The 19,790-nt window shown below is 43.8% G+C and overlaps 1 long non-coding RNA gene across 2 annotated transcripts in view; it reads right to left on the bottom strand.

Annotated features, from left to right (window-relative positions):
* The window catches only part of LOC140393812 (uncharacterized), a 39,751-nt gene extending 26,476 nt beyond the window's left edge, over positions 1-13,275 (bottom strand). The window contains exons 1-4 of one of the 2 annotated variants that reach the window (XR_011935735.1): positions 13,226-13,275; positions 13,038-13,099; positions 12,666-12,773; positions 1,793-1,959 (exon numbers count right to left, since the gene is read on the bottom strand). This is a non-coding gene — a long non-coding RNA (uncharacterized lncRNA). Of the gene's footprint in view, positions 1-1,792; positions 1,960-12,665; positions 12,774-13,037; positions 13,180-13,225 lie in introns of those variants that run through there. The other variant, XR_011935734.1, reaches the window with a different exon arrangement.
* Between the last annotated feature and the right edge of the window lie 6,515 nt (positions 13,276-19,790).

Below are 19,790 nucleotides of genomic sequence, written 5' to 3' on the forward strand. Positions count from 1 at the left end.
CCTTGCAACTAGTTTCTCATTCATCCGCCCACTCAGAGATCTAACAAATATTTTCAGATTTCCGGTGGCTTGGTTTACGATATTGACAGAATACAAAGATAGCTTTTATTTATTGCATTCTACTGGAATACTATCACACCCTAGAAATATTGAGATACAATGCTAGGTTTGCAGAGTAAGAGCATCCTGAATATCTTGGTATCTCATCACCCAGCAAGTTGGATACAAGGTCAGGTTGCAGTTCAAATTAATTAGGTTACAATCTCACCCTAAATGTTTTCAATCTGATTTTATTCCATGCACCCACATGTCTTCTCTTCGCCAATTCAAGACATAACCTCTTAATTTCAGCAGAAGAAAATACAGTTCAACATTTGGCTGATAGATAGAAACACAGTAGAAAATCCCTTAAACACACTGGAGAAGAAACTTTGCAGCAACAATTCTATGATTTTAACCACATTACTGGCGGGATTCTCCCAACAGGAGTCTAAGTGCCGATGTAGCCATCTGGGATGACCACTTCCAGAATACAAAATGGATGCCCGCAATGAATGAAGGGAACTATGGACAATGTTAAAAAAGCACGCAGGCCTAGAGCCTGTATGCATATTGAAGAAACAGCTCCCAGACGGGACTGAAACTGTAGGGCAATTAGCATATTGATGGCCCATCTCCGGGAACAAAGGAAAGACACTCAAGCAACCGATCTAGCTCCACACATCGCGGCGCCAGTTCCCCAAACCGAAAGCGTAAACAAAGCAAGGCCAAGGGCCACATAGGACCCGCCCAGCCATCAGGGCACCCACCCCTTTATTGGACGAGATCAATACGAGTGATCAAGATAAGGCCCAATTAATTGGGGCCAAGTTCAACGCCCGCCCAAAAGCGCGCGAAGCCTCTTCGGGTATAAGAAGGGCCCGAGAGAGAATCGCTCTCTTTGAATTGGCGCTTAAAGCGGAGAGACCCTTCCACCAGCTGCACCAGAAGCAAGTAAGTCCAAGGTCAACGCTCGCTACCAGACGGATGACCTTAGCTGTTCTCCTGTACCCCTTCGAACCCAGCAGCCTCAGATCCGAACAACGGCCATTGTTCCTCTGACTGAGTGGGCACCCGAAGCTAAGTATAGGCGTTAGCGTGAGAGATAGTTTAGATTGTATTATTTTGTGCAGGAGTAGATATTACTGTGTGTGTCAATAAATAGTATTGACTTTGAACTAACTAACTGGTGGACTGGCTCTTTGATCAGTATTCGGTTTGAAACTTGTGGCGGTATCGAAAGATACCTGGCGACTCTAAAGCAAACATAATTAGAATAGGTGCCGATTCTCCGCACCTTGGAGAATCGCGCGCCAGCGTCGGGGCGCGGTTGCTCCGATTCCCCGGCCCGGGGCTCGGAGAATCGCCCCCGGAAAACCGCATTATATGTATTAATGCTAACCAGAGGTCCAGAAAAACCCATTCTTAGTTAAAAGCCGTTTTATTATTTCACAGCTGTCACTGAATGAATTTGCTGCCTACCAGGGATTTCAAAAGGAAACTGGAATAGGCAGTCGAGAGAAAAAGACTTGAAGGTTTGCAGCGTTAAACTTACAGAGAGCCACCAAGGTGTCGATAGACTGAATGTGTCACAATGACTCTATAAATCAGTATTTAACAGTGAATTTTGACCATGATAAAGCTTTAATGCAAATCAGTGTTTTTGTTTAAAACACTGATCGCAATTACATACTTCTCAAATGGTGGCTTTTCAAAATTGAATTATTGTACAGATTTCAAGTAGGGTACTTACTTATTTTATATTCAGATCTTGCTTGAATCTTCCCGAGGTTGCCAGGAATTGATTTGGGAATTGGGAACTAGAATTCAGAACTACCCACCCTGCATTTAGCCCGGCACCACAGCAAACTATCTGCAGTTTTCTCATTCCAACATTTGCTGAGGAAGCAGGTCCTGCCGCTGCAAAACACAAGAATAAATGTTTCAGCAACCCTTGTAGCTTAGAAATATCTTTTGTGTAGCACCGAGCCATGAAGGCAAGAAATCCCACATTCAATTTCCAATCCCTGTCAAGTAAGCTGATGGGGAGAATGTTTCACCCAGAGCTTCTGCTCTCGAATGCTAGAGTTTGCTTAATCTTTAAGTGAGAATAGAATTAAGCTTGGCTGAGGAGCACAAAATTGCTGATGCACTCAGTCTCCTGCCAATACAAAATGGCCATCAGCGATGTCCGCGCAAACACTCTGCTTAATCCGAAAGCAGTTAATGTCTTGCACGCACACTGGATATAATTCTGCTACAATATATTCCAGGCAAACAATATGGTGGGTCATAATAATACTGAGTAATTGTGACAGACTTGGTTTGTGACCCAATACAAATTTGAAACGGGAAAAAAACTAACACAACATATCCTACGGAGTGTAAATTTAACGGGATGAGTTAGTGTCATCGCAAACAACTTATAGGGAATGACCATGAAATGAACATCTAAATGTATCAAAACTACAGCATTAAATGCTGTCGAACCCAGTCATACCTTGGCCACTACCACCCAGCTCCGCCTGCCCCCTCACCCAATCCAGGTTGCATCCAGACCTGTGTGCGCGTATGTGGGGGGGGCACACTAGAACTGCGCATTATTGGCAGCAAGCGCTGCCTTGCTAATAGCATCAGACTTAAGCATGAAAAGAAAAACTTGTAATCATATGGCACCAAACCACATTAGGAGCTATTAAACCAAATGACCGAAAGCTTGGGCAAGGTGGTTGGTTTTGAGGAGCATCTTAAGAAAAAAAAAGAGGAAACGAAAAAGAGGGAGAAAATGAGGGAATTTCAGAGCTAAGGGCCCTGACAGTTGAAGGTATGACCATCAATGATGCAATTAAAATCAGAGGTGCTCAACATAGATTACATAGAATTTACAGTGCAGCAGGAAGCCATTCAGCCCATCGAGTCTGCACCGGCTCGTGAAAAGAGCACCCTACCTCAACCTACACCTTATCCCGTAACCCAGTAACCCCACCTAACCTTTTTGGACACGAAGCGCAATTTAGCATGGCCAATCCACCTACACATCTTTGGACTGTGGGAGGAAACCCACGCAGACACGTGGAGAACGTGCAGACTCCGCGCAGACAGTGACCCAAGCAGGGAATTGAACCTGGGACCCTGGATCTGTGAAGCAACTGTGCTAACCACTGTGCTACCGTGCCACAGCCAGAATTAGAGGAGCATAAAGATATAAAGCCAGAGGAGAATACAGAGACTGGGAGGGGCAAGGCTATGGAGTAATTTGAGAAGGAGGATGAGAATTTTAAAATTTACATGTTTCTTTACCCAGGAGCTAATGTAGGTAAATGGGACTTGGTGCCACTTGGGACATGGTCAACAAGAGCTTTGCATGATTTCCGGAGGAGAATGGGAGAGGCCAGCAAGGAACGTGTTTGAATAATCAAATCTAGCAATAACAAAGGCCCATACCAGGGTTTCAGCAACACACCAGCTGAGACAGCAGAGCTTGGTAAAGTTCAGGAATTAGAAACAGGCATTTTAACAATAGCAAGGTACATGGTCAAATATGGCAGCAGAATCGCAATGCCTGGTTCAGCCTCAGAAATTAGAGGGGTGGGGTGGTGTAAAAGGCAGAGGTGGTGACAACAGACAGTTTGTGATAGGGACCCAAAACAATGGCTTTGATCTTCCCAATGTTTAACTGGAGGAAGTTTCTGTTCATCCAGTGTTGGAAGCCAAACGAGCAATCTAACAATTTAAAGTCGTGGAGGGTTTTCAGAGATATGGATTGGGCAGAACTGTGCATACGCACACTGACAAAACGAACGGCGATTTCAGATCATGTTAATAAGGGAAGCACCAGACATAATGGTGCAGGAAGAGATACTATTAAAGGTGATTTTCTGGCTATGACTGGATAGTTAGGAATGGAACCAGATGGGCGAGGTCACATTTAACCGTAAACCAGTCCGAGACACATTGGAGAATAGCCACTTGAATGAGGTACTGGAGGCCAGTGAACAAAGAATCTCTCCACAAGAGCCTTCCAATTTAGCTCCACCCCCTAGCTTTTTCCCCCAAATTGCCACGGTTTTCATGGAATCCGATTTAATCATCCTTTCACATGTGAAATAATGTCTGCTCATTTCCCTTCCACGTCTTTTGCAAACCATTTAAATTATATGGCCTCTGCTTACTCATTTTCCCAGTTCTACACCCAACTGCCAGATGAAACAGACCCTCAGTTTTCAATAACTGTTACTCTCTCTCCTTTTGGGCAGAGAAGGTTGAGGAAATGTAAATCCCAGTTTCTCCACTCTTTCCAAATAACTGAAGTCCCTCAACCCGGTTCGCATCCTGGCAAATCTCCTCTGCAACCTCAAGCCTGGACTTCCTTCCATAATATCCAACACGGTACACAAAAGCAGTCATTTGCATCAGTGATTTGCGAAGGTTGAGCATGGTTACAAGCAAAGTATCCCATACACATCCTTCACCACCTGATCAATTTGCCACGTTACCTTTTAAGGATGTGTGAATATGCAACCAGAGGTCCCTTTGCTCTTGCACCCCACCCTTTCAAAGTACACGCAGTACTGCCTCTTCAACCCTGTTTTTCTTCCAAATGGAATTACTTCATATTGTCTGCCATGTGTCCACCCATTTCACCAGTCTATTTATGTTCTGCAGAAACTTGCTACTATCCAGCTCACGCTTTATGTTACCAAGTTTGAATCATCCACAAGCTTCAAAATTGAACTCCCCGTAACCACGTATATCTTTTATACAAGAAAAGCTATAGTCCTATTCCCAGCCCTTGACAGATCCCACTGCATTATTTCCCTCAAGTTAAAAAGACATCCATTCACCACTACTCTCTCTCCTAAGGTAGCACAGTGGTTAGCACTGTTGCCTCACAGCGTCAGAGACCCGAGTTCGATTCTGACCTCGGGTCATTGTGTGGAGTTTGCACATTCTCCCAGTGTCTGCGTGGGTATCCTCCGGGTGCGCCAGTTTCCTCCCTACCCGAACAGGAGCTGGAATGTGGCAACTAGGGGCTTTTCACAGTAACTTCATTGCAGTGTTATTATTAGTCCAAAGATGTCTAGGTTAGGTGGATTGGCCAAGCTAAAGTGCCCATAAGTGAGATTAGAGGAATGGGGTGGGTGATTGGGCCTAGGTAGGGTGCTCTTTCGTAGGGCCGTGCAGACTTTATGGGCTGAGTGGCCTGTTTCTGCACTGTAGGGATCCTATGAACTAATTACATACCCAAGTTATCAATAGGGCAGCACGTTAGCACAGTGGAGGGCAGCACAGTAGTTAGCACAGTTGCTTCACAGCTCCAGCCTCCCATGTTTGATTCCCGGCTTGGGTCACTGTCTGTGCGGAGTCTGCACGTTCTCCCCGTGTGTGCGTGAGTTTCCTCCGGACGCTCCGGTTTCCTCCCACAGTCCAAAGATGTGCAGGTTAGATAGATTTGCCATTCTAAATTGCCTTTAAGTGTCCCGAGTGCTCTCTTGGATGTTCCACATTTTTTCTCTATTAGAATGATCTTGGTTATACTTGAACGATCTCTGCTTTGAAGGCCCGTCATTTGTCATTGAATGTCTTCCTGGCCAATCTTTGTTTTCAGCCCACCGGTGATAAATTCTGACATCAAATCACAGTAACTGATATTTTCACTTTGGATTCTTCTTTGTCTCTTCTACTAACTACTTTAAACACTTTTATACCATGATTCTTATTACCTAGGTGTTCACCCACTGAAACACATTATACTTGCCCTTCTTGATTCCCAGCACTCGAACCAATACTACTTCCGAACTCGGGCAACAAACACATGGTTCATCCAAGAATTTTACAGCTCTTTTTCTGTTCCTTAAGTCTAATCAAATAGACTCCGTTTTTGAACCCTCCAGTAGATTGCCATACAGCAGCTATAGTCACTATATCCCAACTTCTGTGGCAACTGGGGCTTACCATTGATCCGAAACTGAACTGGAATAGCCACATTAATAACATGGCTACGAGGGCATGTCAAAGGCTAGGAATCCTGTGCCGAGTAACTCACCTGCTGACCCCTCAAAGCCTGATCGCCATCTACAAGGCACAAGTCAGTAGTGAGATGCAATACTCTCCACTTGCCTGGATGAGTGCAGCTCCAACAACATTCAAGACGCTCGACACCATCCAGGACAAAGTAGCCCGCTTGATTGCTCCCCCTTCCACAAACATCCAAACCTTCCACCACCGAAAGACAGTGGCAGCCGTGTGTACCATCCACAAGGTGCACCGTAGTAACTCACCAAGGTTCCTTAGACACCACCTTCCAAACCCACGACCATTACCACCTAGCAGGACAAGAGTAGCAGATACCTGGGAATCCCACCACCTGAAGGTTCCCCTCCAAGTCACTCCCCACCTGGATTTATCACCGTTCCTTCACTGTCGCTGGGGCAACATCCTGGAACTCCGTCCCTAATAGCACAGTGGGTATACCTACACCTCAAGGACTGCAGCGGTTCAAGAAAGCAACTCATCACCACCTTCTGATGGTGACTAGGGATGGGCAATAAATGCTGGCCTAACTAGTGACGCCCACATCCCATGAATGATTTATTTTTATTTTTATAAACTTACTCCCGTAACTTGTCAGCCTTATTCACAACACTCCTCTTATTCACGTGTATCCCAACACCATGCAAGTTGGCTTTGCTTTCCTCATCCTCAACTAATTACTGCTCTTCTGATGCTACTTTTTGTTATATTAGTTTTGCCCCTCCCAGTTTTCCAAGTAACTTGTCACTCTGCAGCTACAAGTCAGTTTAAACCCACCCCCACAGGAGGAATAGTTATCTTCACCATGAGGTTGAGAGGGTGGTGAAAAGACGAGAATTGGTCCCACATCTAGTCAGGGGCAACCCATTCAGCCTGTACAAAAAAGGTCAGGCATCACATCAGTGCTCTGATGATTGCTACTATTAGGAAAGTTATAACCGGAAGAACGTTAGTCAGCTGCAAATATATCGAAGAATTTCACTCATTTGTTACTAGGACAGCAGAACATTACATTGAGTTACCATTCAATCCAAATATTCTGGTTTACGTTATCACTTCAAACCAGTTCTACTGTCTCTCCAGAGATGTCGATGTGCATTGGAGTTGATCACATCAGTATTCTCGAGACATTACAATGCAACTACAGTTTCTGAAGAATACATTTTATGATATCCACCAAATATAGCTGTGTTTACTTTGAACAAGTGCACTTAATGACTTTGTAATGTCCCAATGTTGGGAAAGACACTATACAAGTAACTCGATAAAAATAAAAACGATGTTACCATTCCACGGTTATTCTACAATCATCATTTTCCCATCATTTATCGTATTAAACTGGTCATGAATCTTCAGAATTTTGCTTTCCACACGAGTACAAGGGGGAAAGCAAGATCAGGAAAAATACAAAGTTGTACCCTGTGTAAGTGCTGCTTATCAAGTGAAGTCCCTTGGCGCTTGAACATATTCATGGTACGCATATGCCTGCATTAGAAAAATGAAATGAAATGAAAATGAAATGAAAAGAAAAATCGCTTGTCACAAGTAGGCTTCAAATGAAGTTACTGTGAAAAGCCCCTGGTCGCCACATTCCGGCGCCTGTTCGGGGCCTGCTTTCAAAGCCAGCTATTTAGCCCTGTACTAAACCAGTCCCTTTATGGGGGTTGGGGGGGGCGCAATATCAGGAGAGCCATGACAGAAACAAGGAATGTCGTATTCGAATCTGCTCAGATACAAATACTCAAATTTATTTTCCAACTCCTAATTATCTGCTTTTCATTCCGTTTGATGCCTCATCCAGAGTCATTGCTAGCAGGGTCCAGCAGTACTGTCGTATCACAGTAACTGACAGAGCTTTTCCATGTTTTCTTTGATGGCTTGGAGTCTTGCCAGAACTAAAAATCTCTGCTGCTGTAACGGAAGTAGCTGCCACCTTCCCATCGAGCAACGTAGCTTCCCCATCAAATGACAACAGGCAGCCAGAAGAGCACAGAATGATATCATAAATTAGAAGCTGGCAAATGGGAAAATCCAAAGCCCTGGAGATCTTGCTACTTGTATCCTGTATACTCGAAAATTGCCAGCAATGCTGCGCATTCTGTTAATCCTTTGTCTTCAGATCTTCCATCTGAAACCAAAAACCCTTTCTGAACTGCGTAGCATTACAGCCTTGTCAAATACAAATAGTCATAAGTTTATGAGAGCATCAGAATAGTAAGATGTTTATAAGGTATGGGTTTACCCTCCTTAACACATTTTAAATTGGAACAGATAGAATATGTTAATTTAAAGCAATAATACATTTTCTAAGTTCAACATCTCATGGGCAGCACAGAAGCACAAGTGGACATCACTGTGGCTTCACAGCGCCAGGGTCCCAGGTTCGATTCCCCGCTGGGTCACTGTCTGTGCGGAGTCTGCACGTTCTCCCCGTGTCTGCGTGGGTTTCCTCCGGTGCTCCGGTTTCCTCCCACAGTCCAAAGACGTGCAGGTTAGGTGGATTGGCCATGATAACTTGCCCTTAAGTGACGAAAAAGGTGAGGAGGGGTTAATCGGTTACGGGGATAGGGTGGAAGTGAGGGCTTAAGTGGGTCGGTGCAGAATCGATGGGCCGAACGGCCTCCTTCTGCACTGTATGTTCTATGTTCATCCATGATGATTAGAAGCATGTGGCCTATGAAAGGACCTTCAAAATTCACATGAATTCTCAACCAAGGACAAGCAGGCCATTCCCAAGGATGTAACGGTGCTACTGGCGCCATCTTCTGGTTAGATTGATATATAGAACAGGATTATTTGGTTTGCCAAACGTCCATATTAGGCCGCCAAATCCTGGTCCATATTAGGACACAGAACAGGATTTCATTTTGTTTGCCAAATCCTGGCCCATGTTAGGCCGCCAAATCCTGGTCCGTATTAGGCCATCAATCTGGCTAAACTTTCATTCGAGAGGCACCTGAATGAGCCTCATGAATTTCATCCATTACTTATGAATGACCAGGGAGTGGAACGACCATTCACGAACCCCACAGTATGCAACCATCCTGCACACTTAAATCATCTTTGTGCCACACAAGGCTTCAACCTGTAGCAGCCTGGGTTGGCCAACACCCGATGTAAAATGGAGAACAGCAAAGGCTGCAGGGAAATTCAGCCAACACAGGCAGAAACTAGCAGGTGCAAGTTTACTGTGTAATAAATTCTGCAAAAGCCCAGACAGCATCGATACAAGCAGCCATCTGCATAATAATGTAGCAGCCATCTACATACTAATGAGCGATCCCCGGGAACACTCGAAATATTTGGGATAAACAAAGCCAAGCCAGACTCGGCACCAGCAGGAGCCAACACAAAAGAGGTTAACGGACCGCCCATCGATCAGGGAACCGCTCCAGTATTGGAGAAATCAAACCAAGCGATTGGAACAAAGTCCAATCACCTAGAACCAGGTACAGGGTCCGTCCCGAAAGGCGGGAAGCCCCTGGGGACTATAAAGTTAAGCCCCCAAGTTCAAATTGTTCTTCTTGACCGGGTCACTCAGCAACGCGAACCAACCCTTGACAGTGACCGGTTCAGCTGCCGCCAAAAGCCAGTAAGTCTTAAGTCAATGCTCGCTACGAGATAGGCGCTCCTAGCTACCAGTCCATACCAACTTTGAATCCCGTAGACTCAGAACCCGAACGAAAGGCCATTTGTTCCCCTGACACGGTGGGCCAGTCCGAAGCTAAGTATAGGCCTGTTAGTTGTAGAAGTAGCTGAGACGTAGAATTTATGCATGAGTAGCGATTTCTGTGTATAATAAATGTGCTTTGATTTGAATCTTATTAATTGGTGTATTGAGTTATTGATCATTACTTGAACTTGAACCTCGTGGCGGTATCATAAAGATACCTGGCGACTCGAGAGCAAAGGTTATAAAACAGAGCCAATTGAACCAACCAAAAGTTAGCAACAAACCCACCTTCTATGATAGATGGTCATCTTGCATTAGAAATCTTCTAACTTGTGGCAGAATACAATCTCTGTCCGTCCACTGCTTAATTTGGTTAGCTGGAGATTGGGCAAGTCTCGCCATTCAGAAAATAGTCTCGATAGGACACAATACAGGAGTTGGCAAATCCGGTAAAGGGAGACAATTTAATGCATCTGCGTTAGTATTGCCCTTCCCTGCCCTGTACAAGACAATGTAAATGCCCAGCACTGTATTCTTGCGGAGGCCACAAGAGGAATACATTTAGACTCGCTGAAAAACTCAATGGCTTGTGTGAGCGAACAACCATAGGAGGTACTGATGGAATTAATTTACCCCAAAAATGATAGCTAGACCTTACCTTCGTTGCCCAACTGTGAATCCCCTTTTGCAGCCTTGGTCAGTGTTTTAGATACAAAACTAATGGATTTCTGGACCCTTCCGCCATTAGATGAGAAAGTACTGCTCCACACCATAGGAAATACCGCCCCACACCATAGGAGAGGCATCGCATGACAGAATAAGTTCCCTGTCTGGGTTAAAATGGTCTAGCAGATTTGTCACTGCAGCAAACGCTTTCACATCTTTGAAAGCCTTCTTATGAACAGATTCTCACTTCCATTTGGTTTCTTTGTTCAGGGGTACGAGCCAACATTGAAGACTGGTCTGGCATAAAATTCCCGCAATAGTTGATCAAGCCTGCAAATGACCTGTGCTCGGCTCCATTCCTGGGCTCAAGAGTTCCTTAAAAGCTCGAACTTTTCCTTCCACAGGTGATAAGCCTCGTACAGTGAAGGTGGCCTAGATACTCCATGCTCAGTGCCTGAAACAAAATGATCAGATGCAGTCCAGCCTTTTTAAAACTCAATCCAGATTGCTGAGGTGCTCCTCCTCAGTCTTACCCCAAATTAAAATGTCATCTAAGTAGGCTGCAACATGGGGAGTGTCTTGGAACAGGTTGCCCACCGTCCTTTGGAAGGTGGCTGGACTGGAGTTATAGAAGTCAAACAAGTAGACTTAAACAATCCTTTATGCATGCTGATGGTCACATACTGCTTTGAATCTTCCTCTAACAAGAGTTGTTGATATGCCTGGCTCATGTCCCATTTTGAAAACATCTTGCCTCCTGCAAGGGTTGAAAGCAGATATTCAACCGTCAGGAACGGGCATGCATCCAGCTTGGAAACCTAAATTTGTCTTTCTCTCTTGGACAGTCCCTCAGCGCGAAGATGATTTGCTTCCATTCCAGGGAGGCGGGTTCTGCAGTCTGATTCTGGATCTGCAGATCTGCCACACGTTTGGTAGGTGGTGCTTGGTGAAGTGGGTGGTTTTGACGCTCACATTGGTACACCTATGCCAGTGGATTTGCAGGATTTTACAGCGGCACCTTTGGTGATATCTCGCCAAGGATTTGAGGTGTTTGCTCAGGCTTGGCGCTCGGTTTGAGGTCTAAGTCTTCGAATGCTCTGCTCCTCAGGCTGCACTGGCGGATTGGAGTCGATGTTGGATTTCCCAACATTAACTCCAATTGTGCCTCCCAGCAAACGCCGCTGAATGCGGTCCTCATTAATGCCACAAACTAGTCTGTCCTAAAGCATGCCCTCCAAAACTGCCCCAAGATCACAATGTTCAGAGAGTTGCCACAATTCAGCAACAAAGCTAGCTGTAGGCTGTCCCATCTTCTGAAAATGGCTATGGAATTTGAAACGTACAATTACGGAGGATTTAGGATTTTCACAGTAACTTCATTGCAGTGTTAATGTAATCCTACTTGTCACACTAATAAAGAGTATTATTGTGGTGATTCTGAACGAGTGTAACTAAATCTTTAGGCAAATGAAATGTCCCGGGTTTCCTTGGTGTAGCAAATTTCTCATTAGCTTGTAAGTCTTCAACATACACAAGAGAATTGAACACTTTCTAGGCTCGTCTGCGATCCCATTTGACAAGAGATCCAACTTTTCCACATATTCAGTCTAGTTCTCGTTTTGTTCCACTGAAACTCACCGATAGACCCAGACAAAACCATGGTCCTGCACACTTGTGTTCAGACGGTCAACTTAGCAAAACTTCATGTTGAACATGGCGAAACTCAATTTTTTTATTCTTGTCGCCAGAAAGCTGTGGTAACCTGACCACAAAAATGTAGTCTAAAACACATTATAAGTTAACCTTTTTTAATATATAAAAACAACAAAGTTTAAAATACAGTATGGACTCAAATGGAAGCAGCTAGGTAAACATCAAAATAACAGTAACAGAATAGAATTAGAACTAAAGGCAGTTTCAATACAAATATATACAGGTAACAATGACAACTATTAATGACATCACAGCACTTCCTGATAACATCAGCAATGGATTTAAATAGGAAGATGCATAATAATATTCTATAATAGAGATGAACCACACACAATTGTGATTTTTATAGGCAAGTTGTATTCACTTCCCTGACCATATTATTGTTGAAAATAAAAACAAGCAGGAATGAAAGATATGTCTGTGAATGCTTTTTCCAAAATAACATATTAACATACTTAAAGGAACATATGCCAGGTGCATTACCAGTGAAATTCAGTCCAGCAAAGTGAAACACATCACACCAAATTCCTTTAGTACTCACTGAACTGCCATCATGAATATTGTCATTATTTTCATTGCGGACGTGAGGAGGTGACGACTACTGGACAAGAGTCAAAACCCATTTACACCTGTTTACCATCAGCACGATCTGAAACGAGTAAACCCCAGTCAGTGGACCCTCAGAAATGTACCTCAAACGGCCCTCCCCACAAATTTAAAGAAAAACTACTTTGAAAAAAAAAACACATACGCAGCAGCATTCGACCTACTGATGCTGCGCCGAACTATAAGGGAGGATGATAAATACTGCAGCGTTGTATGGAAAAAGAAAACCAAATGGGCTGGAGCTGGGGCTGAGACTTGCCCTCCCCCGTTATTAAAAAGGTGGAGTTGGAGGTAAACACTGACTCACGTTTTGGGGCATCAGTTGCTGCCTCTTGCTCTCTTCCTCTCTCGCTGCATTATGTCTTCTCCCTATATAAAAAAAGCAGACGATAAAAGTGTTGAGAGGGGATTGAAGGATGGAAACCTACCTGAGCAGCTGCGATATTGACAAAAGATATACCCCCCCTCCCCTTCCCGCCGCGCCTCCTTATTTACATTCTGAAATTTGTTACAGACGCATCGGCGCCGTCCCACCCCCCTGGCATTGTGACGTCAGTGCGAAGGCTCAGAAGCGCTCCCATTGGTCCGCGCCCGCTGTCCGTCACATTCGTCTCGTGGCTGTGACGCACTTTAAAAACAAAAACACGGGGGCCATGTGACAAACCACGGCTGCCATGGAAACCTCCAGGGTTCGGATTCCACATGACCGTAATGCGCCCTGTAGCCGCGCCACCCCACATTGCGGCGAGCCAGCGGCTCCGCCCGCTTGCCCTGGTGGCGACGGATTCCCCATTGCACACGCGCTGTTTGTTATTGCCCGAATTGGCACAAATAAGGAGGCGGTCGACTTTTTTTGGGTTGTGTTTTACATTGATCGTGGCCTTGCATTGAACCAGGAGATGCCAGCGCTGCAGAAGCAGCGGATAAGATTGACAGAAAGCATGGTGCCAGAACCGAGAGGTTCTGCCCATCAGGAAAGACAGAACAAGCTGGGTTAACATTTCAGCTTGACGGGGCGGCTGAATGCTTCCAGCGGTTCATGTTTTTTATTCCAGATTTCAAGCTCCAGCCTCTGTGGCATTTTTGCTAATGTGACCTTCTCCAAGAGCCGGTGCAGACTCGATGGGCCGAATGGCCTCCTTCTGCACTGTAAATTCTATGAACAAGCTGGGGCTCTTTTCCTCTGAATAGAAAGAAGGCTAAGGGGTGGCCTTCAAAATGATGAAGGGGCTATGGGAGGGTGGATGGGACGTTTCTGCTTGAAGGGAATGCAGAACTAAGGGTTAGAAATAAAAGAGTCACCAGTGAATCCAAGAGGGAACTCAGGCAAACCTTCACCCAAAGAGTGATTCGGCTTAAGAACTCAAGCACAAGGAGTTGAGAATAGCGTTGCACAGGAAGCCAGAGAAGTGCAGTGGAGAGGAAGGATCTGCTGATAGGATGGGATGATGTGATGTGGGAGGCAGCAGGCTCCTGGGCAATAAAAGTAAAGTATCACCACCAGGACAGACCTGTTGGGCCAGTTGGCCTATTCCTGTGCTGTAAATCTTATGTAACTAGATAGTTTATCCAAATAAAAACATCATGGCAATGCTTTAAAACAAATGGGAATTGTTAGCTGGTACTCTGAGTAACATTTAGTAAAGATCATTCTGTACAGGCAAAAAGATTGTGACCAGGGTTTGATCAATTGCTTTTTAAACTGCGATCCGTGGACTTGGGAGGTTGGGCTTTGGCCAGAACTGAGATCACTGTCAGAGTAGCTGTAATTCCAAAGAATCAGCACTTTCAGCACTGTTTCGAGAAAACAATACTTCTGGACGGGAGCATTGTCAGCCTTTGGATCATTAACAATATTCTTTAAGCTTTCAGGACAAAAGGTGTGCAAAGACCTGGGAAAGTTTGTTGGGGTTATCTGACACAGGAATATTTGAAAACTAGTGACTTACATTCATTGAAGTTTGAGAGTGTGAATCAATCTTTTTCAAATTGACATCCACATAGAAAACAAAGTGCATCTTGATTGATAAAATGTACTTCTTACGTATGAAACTTTTAGATTTTGTACATTGTGGGTTTTTTTCAAATTAATGGTTGCTTAATCCTAGGCTGGGTGTCGTGTTGGGTGTTCCGCTATACAGACGAACCAACACGGTTGCAGATGGTACAACTCTGTTTTATTACTATCAATAACAACATCTGTAAACTTATGACTGTAGTTTGTTCTTTACCCTTTAACTCGTGGACCAAGCCCTTACACTGTCTTAGATAGGCACTCAGCACATGGTGTATGTCTGAGTGGCTTGCTGTGAGCTCTGTGCCATGAGCTGTCTCCTGCTGGAATGAGCGGGAACTGTGGTGTTCCCCGTTTTATAGTCTGTGTGCTCTTTCTTGTGATTGGCTATGATGCTGCGTGTGTGTTGATTGGTCCGTTGATCTGTCCATCAGTGTGTATGTGTGTTTGCACCATGATGTTTATCTGAATATCATGACACTGGGTGCAGGATTTTCATGTTGATTGCTAACAGAGAAATCCATGGCTCATCTGTCAGTAAAATGTGAGGATTAAATCTGAAATTAGATTCTTTCAGAGAAGGAAATTGAGATGAGAAATCGACTTGTATCAGTGCTATGTGCCTCCTAGAGGCCAGCCTAAGTGATGCCCTGGCAGATGTCTGTGGAATTGTTTCTGTTCATGTTCTGAAAAACAGGAGGGGAATTGAATGGTGAAGAAACAATGACAATGCATTTTTTTGTTCAGGTGAATGACGCTTGTATTCTTCCTTCCACCTCCACCCCCTGCACCAGATAGATTGCTTTGGTACTGAACAGGGTGGGTCCCAAAAGAATTCTAGATGGAAAACAAGTCGAATCCTAATCTATTTCATCTTTGGGTTGGTCTATTTAGCTCCCACTCATGCATTTCGTCATTATTTTACACAAAGAAGAAATAACAATGAGGTATTTATAACACCAGAAAAATGATGTAAATCACAATTGTCATGTATTTCTAGTTATTAAGAAGAAACCACTCCAATTGCTGATGAATACTAGTAATTTTGAATTTCTTTATTGAGACATAGAAGAGAGATTAAAACAGATAAAACTGGCAGCAACAATATTCTGAATTGTAAGGAATATAGAATGCTTGGCAGGTACATGAAAAAGGCGATTAAATTGGAGGAAGGGGAATATGAATAAAAGGTTAACAGGTAATATAATTGATTTTCAGACCTTTGCCTCCAGGAAATGCTGACTTCCAACGGTATAGATTTTGTGTAAAAGGCCCTGAGAACAAGCTCCATCATCTTCATGTTTATGTTGTCAGGATTTTGAGGATGTCTTAAAGGGTGTGATGGAACCTGTGATAAGCATCTGGTTTGTAGTTCATGTTAATACTTTAGAAGTAATGTTTAGTTCTGCAAGAATTGTTGGTGTAAGGTAACTGACATGCTGGGCTTTAGAGTTTGGCAGAACACCTAAAAGAAAATGGCAGCTCAGAAAGTTACCCATGTTTGTTTAATAGAGTTAGCGCCGCAGAGATGGGGTGCCATAAAACAGCATTTGGGCTTACCTATTTGGAGAACTGGAGAGGTGAGTTTGCAGTGCTTGAAAAGAAGTGCAGTCCATGGACGTGTTTTGTTTTGGGAGTCAGAGCTAAATTAATTTAAAATAATTCAGTGAACCCAAAAGCTATATCACCATGGAGATGGGTGGACCTTAAGAACATTCTCTGGTTTCTATTTGTTTGAGTGTTCAGCAGCAGGGTAATGAAAAGATGTTTCTGTTAGCAGGCTCCATGCAGTTAGGGCTCAGAGAAACCTTGGGAGCCTTTTATGGCTTGGAGCAGCCAGGAGATGGAGTTTGGAGGAACCCAGGGGCAGTGTCAATTTAGTGAAGCTAGTGATTTGTGAAAGAGTTGGAGGTGTGCTGGTAATTAGAGGCAGGAGTGTCGCTTTGTGAATCCGGTGGAGCACAGTTTCAGGAGAAGAGATTGAACAATCAGGAGGTGAACAGGCAGTGAGACAGTTCATGTTGGAGCAGCTTTTGAGGGACGTCAGAGGCTAGATCTTCGAAAGTGAAGAACTGGAATCCCTTGTGAGGGAGACAGCGTTTTAATTAAATTTTCTGACTCACAGTGGTCACTGACATCCAGGTGGGTTGCTGAGAAATCCGTGGAATCTGTCTTGGTCGCAATTGCAATTTAATATGCAGTGTGATGTGTTCGATGTCAGTTTGCCTGTTAATTCATAGTTACCTCATGTTAATTCAGAATGTTGGAATGTAAGATGAATATTGTAAATTGTTTTACTTTATTGACTTTGATGGGAATGTTTATTTTTTATAAAACCGTGGAATCTTGTGGCTTTATTCTCCTCGTTGGTAACTGGGGGAATAATTTTGTCTACTTTAAACAAAATGTTACTGTTCCCTAACTGGATCATAACATAAGAACTAGGAGCAGGAGTAGGACATCTGGCCCCTCGAGCCTGCTCCACCATTCATGATCTTTTGTGGACTCAGCTCCACTTTCCGGCCCGAACACCATAACCCTTAATCCCTTTATTCTTCAAAAAACTATCTATCTTTATCTGAAAAACATTTAATGAAGGAGCCTCTACTGCTTCACTGGGCAAGGAATTCCATAGATTCACAAACCTTTGGGTGAAGAAGTTCCCCCTAAACTCAGTCCTAAATCTACTTCCCCTTATTTTGAGGCTATGCCCCCTAGTTCTGCTTTCACCCGCCAGTGGAAACAACCTGCCCGCATCTATCCTATCTATTCCCTTCATAATTTTATATGTTTCTATAAGATCCCCCCTCATCCTTCTAAATTCCAACGAGTACAGTCCCAGTCTACTCAACCTCTCCTCGTAATCCAACCCCTTCAGCTCTGGGATTAACCTAGTGAATCTCCTCTGTACACCCTCCAGTGCCAGTACGTCCTTTGTCAAGTAAGGAGACCAAAACTGAACACAATACTCCAGGTGTGGCCTCACTAACACCTTATACAATTGCAGCATAACCTCCCTAGTCTGAAACTCCATCCCTCTAGCAATGAAGGACAACATTGCCTTCTTAATCACCTGTTGCACCTGTAAACCAACTTTTTGCGACTCATGCACTAGCACACCCAGGTCTCTCTGCACAGCAGCATGTTTTAATATTTTACCATTTAAATAATAATCCCTTTTGCTGTTATTCCTACCAAAATGGATAATCTCACATTTGTCAACATTGTATTCCATCTGCCAGACCCTAGCCCATTCACTTAGCCTATCCAAATCCCTCTGCAGACTTCCAGTATCCTCTGCACTTTTTGCTTTACCACTTATCTTAGTGTCGTCTGCAAACTTTGACACATTGCCCTTGGTCCCCAACTCCAAATCATCTATGTAAATTGTGAACAGTTGTGGGCCCAACACTGATCCCTGAGGGACACCACTAACTACTGATTGCCAACCAGAGAAACACCCATTAATCCCCACTCTTTGCTTTCTATTAATTAACCAATCCTCTATCCATGCTACTACTTCCCCCTTAATGCCATGCATCTTTATCTTATGCAGTAACCTTTTGTGTGGCACCTTGTCAAAGGCTTTCTGGAAATCCAGATGTACCACATCCATTGGCTCCCCATTATCTACCGCACTGTTAATGTCCTCAAAAAATTCCACTAAATTAGTTAGGCACGACCTGCCCTTTATGAACCCATGCTGCGTCTGCCCAATGGGACAATTTCCATCCAGATGCCTCGCTATTTCTTCCTTGATGACAGATTCCAGCATCTTCCCTACTACCGAAGTTAAGCTCACTGGCCTATAATTACCCGCTTTCTGCCTACCTCCTTTTTTAAACAGTGGTGTCAAGTTTGCTCATTTCCAATCCGCCGGGACCACCCCAGAGTCTAGTGAATTTTGGTAAATTATCACTAGTGCATTTGCAATTTCCCTAGCCATCTCTTTTAGCACTCTGGGATGCATTCCATCAGGTCCAGGAGACTTGTCTACCTTTGCCCCATCAGCTTGCCCATCACTACCTCCTTGGTGATAACAATCCTCTCAAGGTCCTCACCTGTCATAGCCTCATTTCCATCTGTCACTGGCATGTTATTTGTGTCTTCCACTGTGAAGACCGACCCAAAAAACCTGTTCAGTTCCTCAGCCATTTCCTCATCTCCCATTATTAAATCTCCCTTCTCATCCTCTAAAGGACCAGTGTTTACCTTAGACACTCTTTTTTGTTTTATATATTTGTAGAAACTTTTACTATCTGTTTTTATATTCTGAGCAAGTTTACTCTCATAATCTATCTTACTCTTCTTTATAGCTTTTTTAGTAGCTTTCTGTTGCCCCCTAAAGATTTCCCAGTCCTCTAGTCTCCCACTGATCTTTGCTACTTTGTATGTTTTTTCCTTCAATTTGATACTCTCCCTTATTTCCTTAGATATCCACGGTTGATTTTCCCTCTTTTTACCGTCCTTCCTTTTTGTTGGTATAAACCTTTGCTGAGCACTGTGAAAAATCACTTGGAAGGTTCTCCACTGGTCCCCAACTGTTTCACCATAAAGTCTTTGCTCCCAGTCTACCTTAGCTAGTTCTTCTCTCATCCCATTGTAATCTCCTTTGTTTAAGCACAAAACACTAGTGCTTGATTTTACCTTCTCACCCTCCATCTGTATTTTAAATTCCACCATATTGTGATCGCTCCTTCCGAGAGGATCCCTAACTATGAGATCCTGAATCAATCCAATCTCATTACACAGGACCAGATCTAGGACCGCTTGTTCCCTCGTAGGTTCCATTACATACTGTTCTAGGAAACTATCGCCGATACATTCTATAAACTCCTCCTCAAGGCTGCCTTGACCGACCTGGTTAAACCAATCGACATGCAGATTAATATCCCCCATGATAACTGCTGTACCATTTCTACATGCATCTGTTATTTCTTTGTTTATTGCCTGCCCCACCATAATGTTACTATTTGGTGGCCTATAGACTACTCCTATCAGTGACTTTTTCGCCTTACTATTCCTGATTTCCACCCAAATGGATTC

This window comes from Scyliorhinus torazame, chromosome 17, assembly GCF_047496885.1.
Source record: "Scyliorhinus torazame isolate Kashiwa2021f chromosome 17, sScyTor2.1, whole genome shotgun sequence".
In the NCBI taxonomy this organism is placed as follows: Eukaryota; Metazoa; Chordata; class Chondrichthyes; order Carcharhiniformes; family Scyliorhinidae; genus Scyliorhinus; species Scyliorhinus torazame.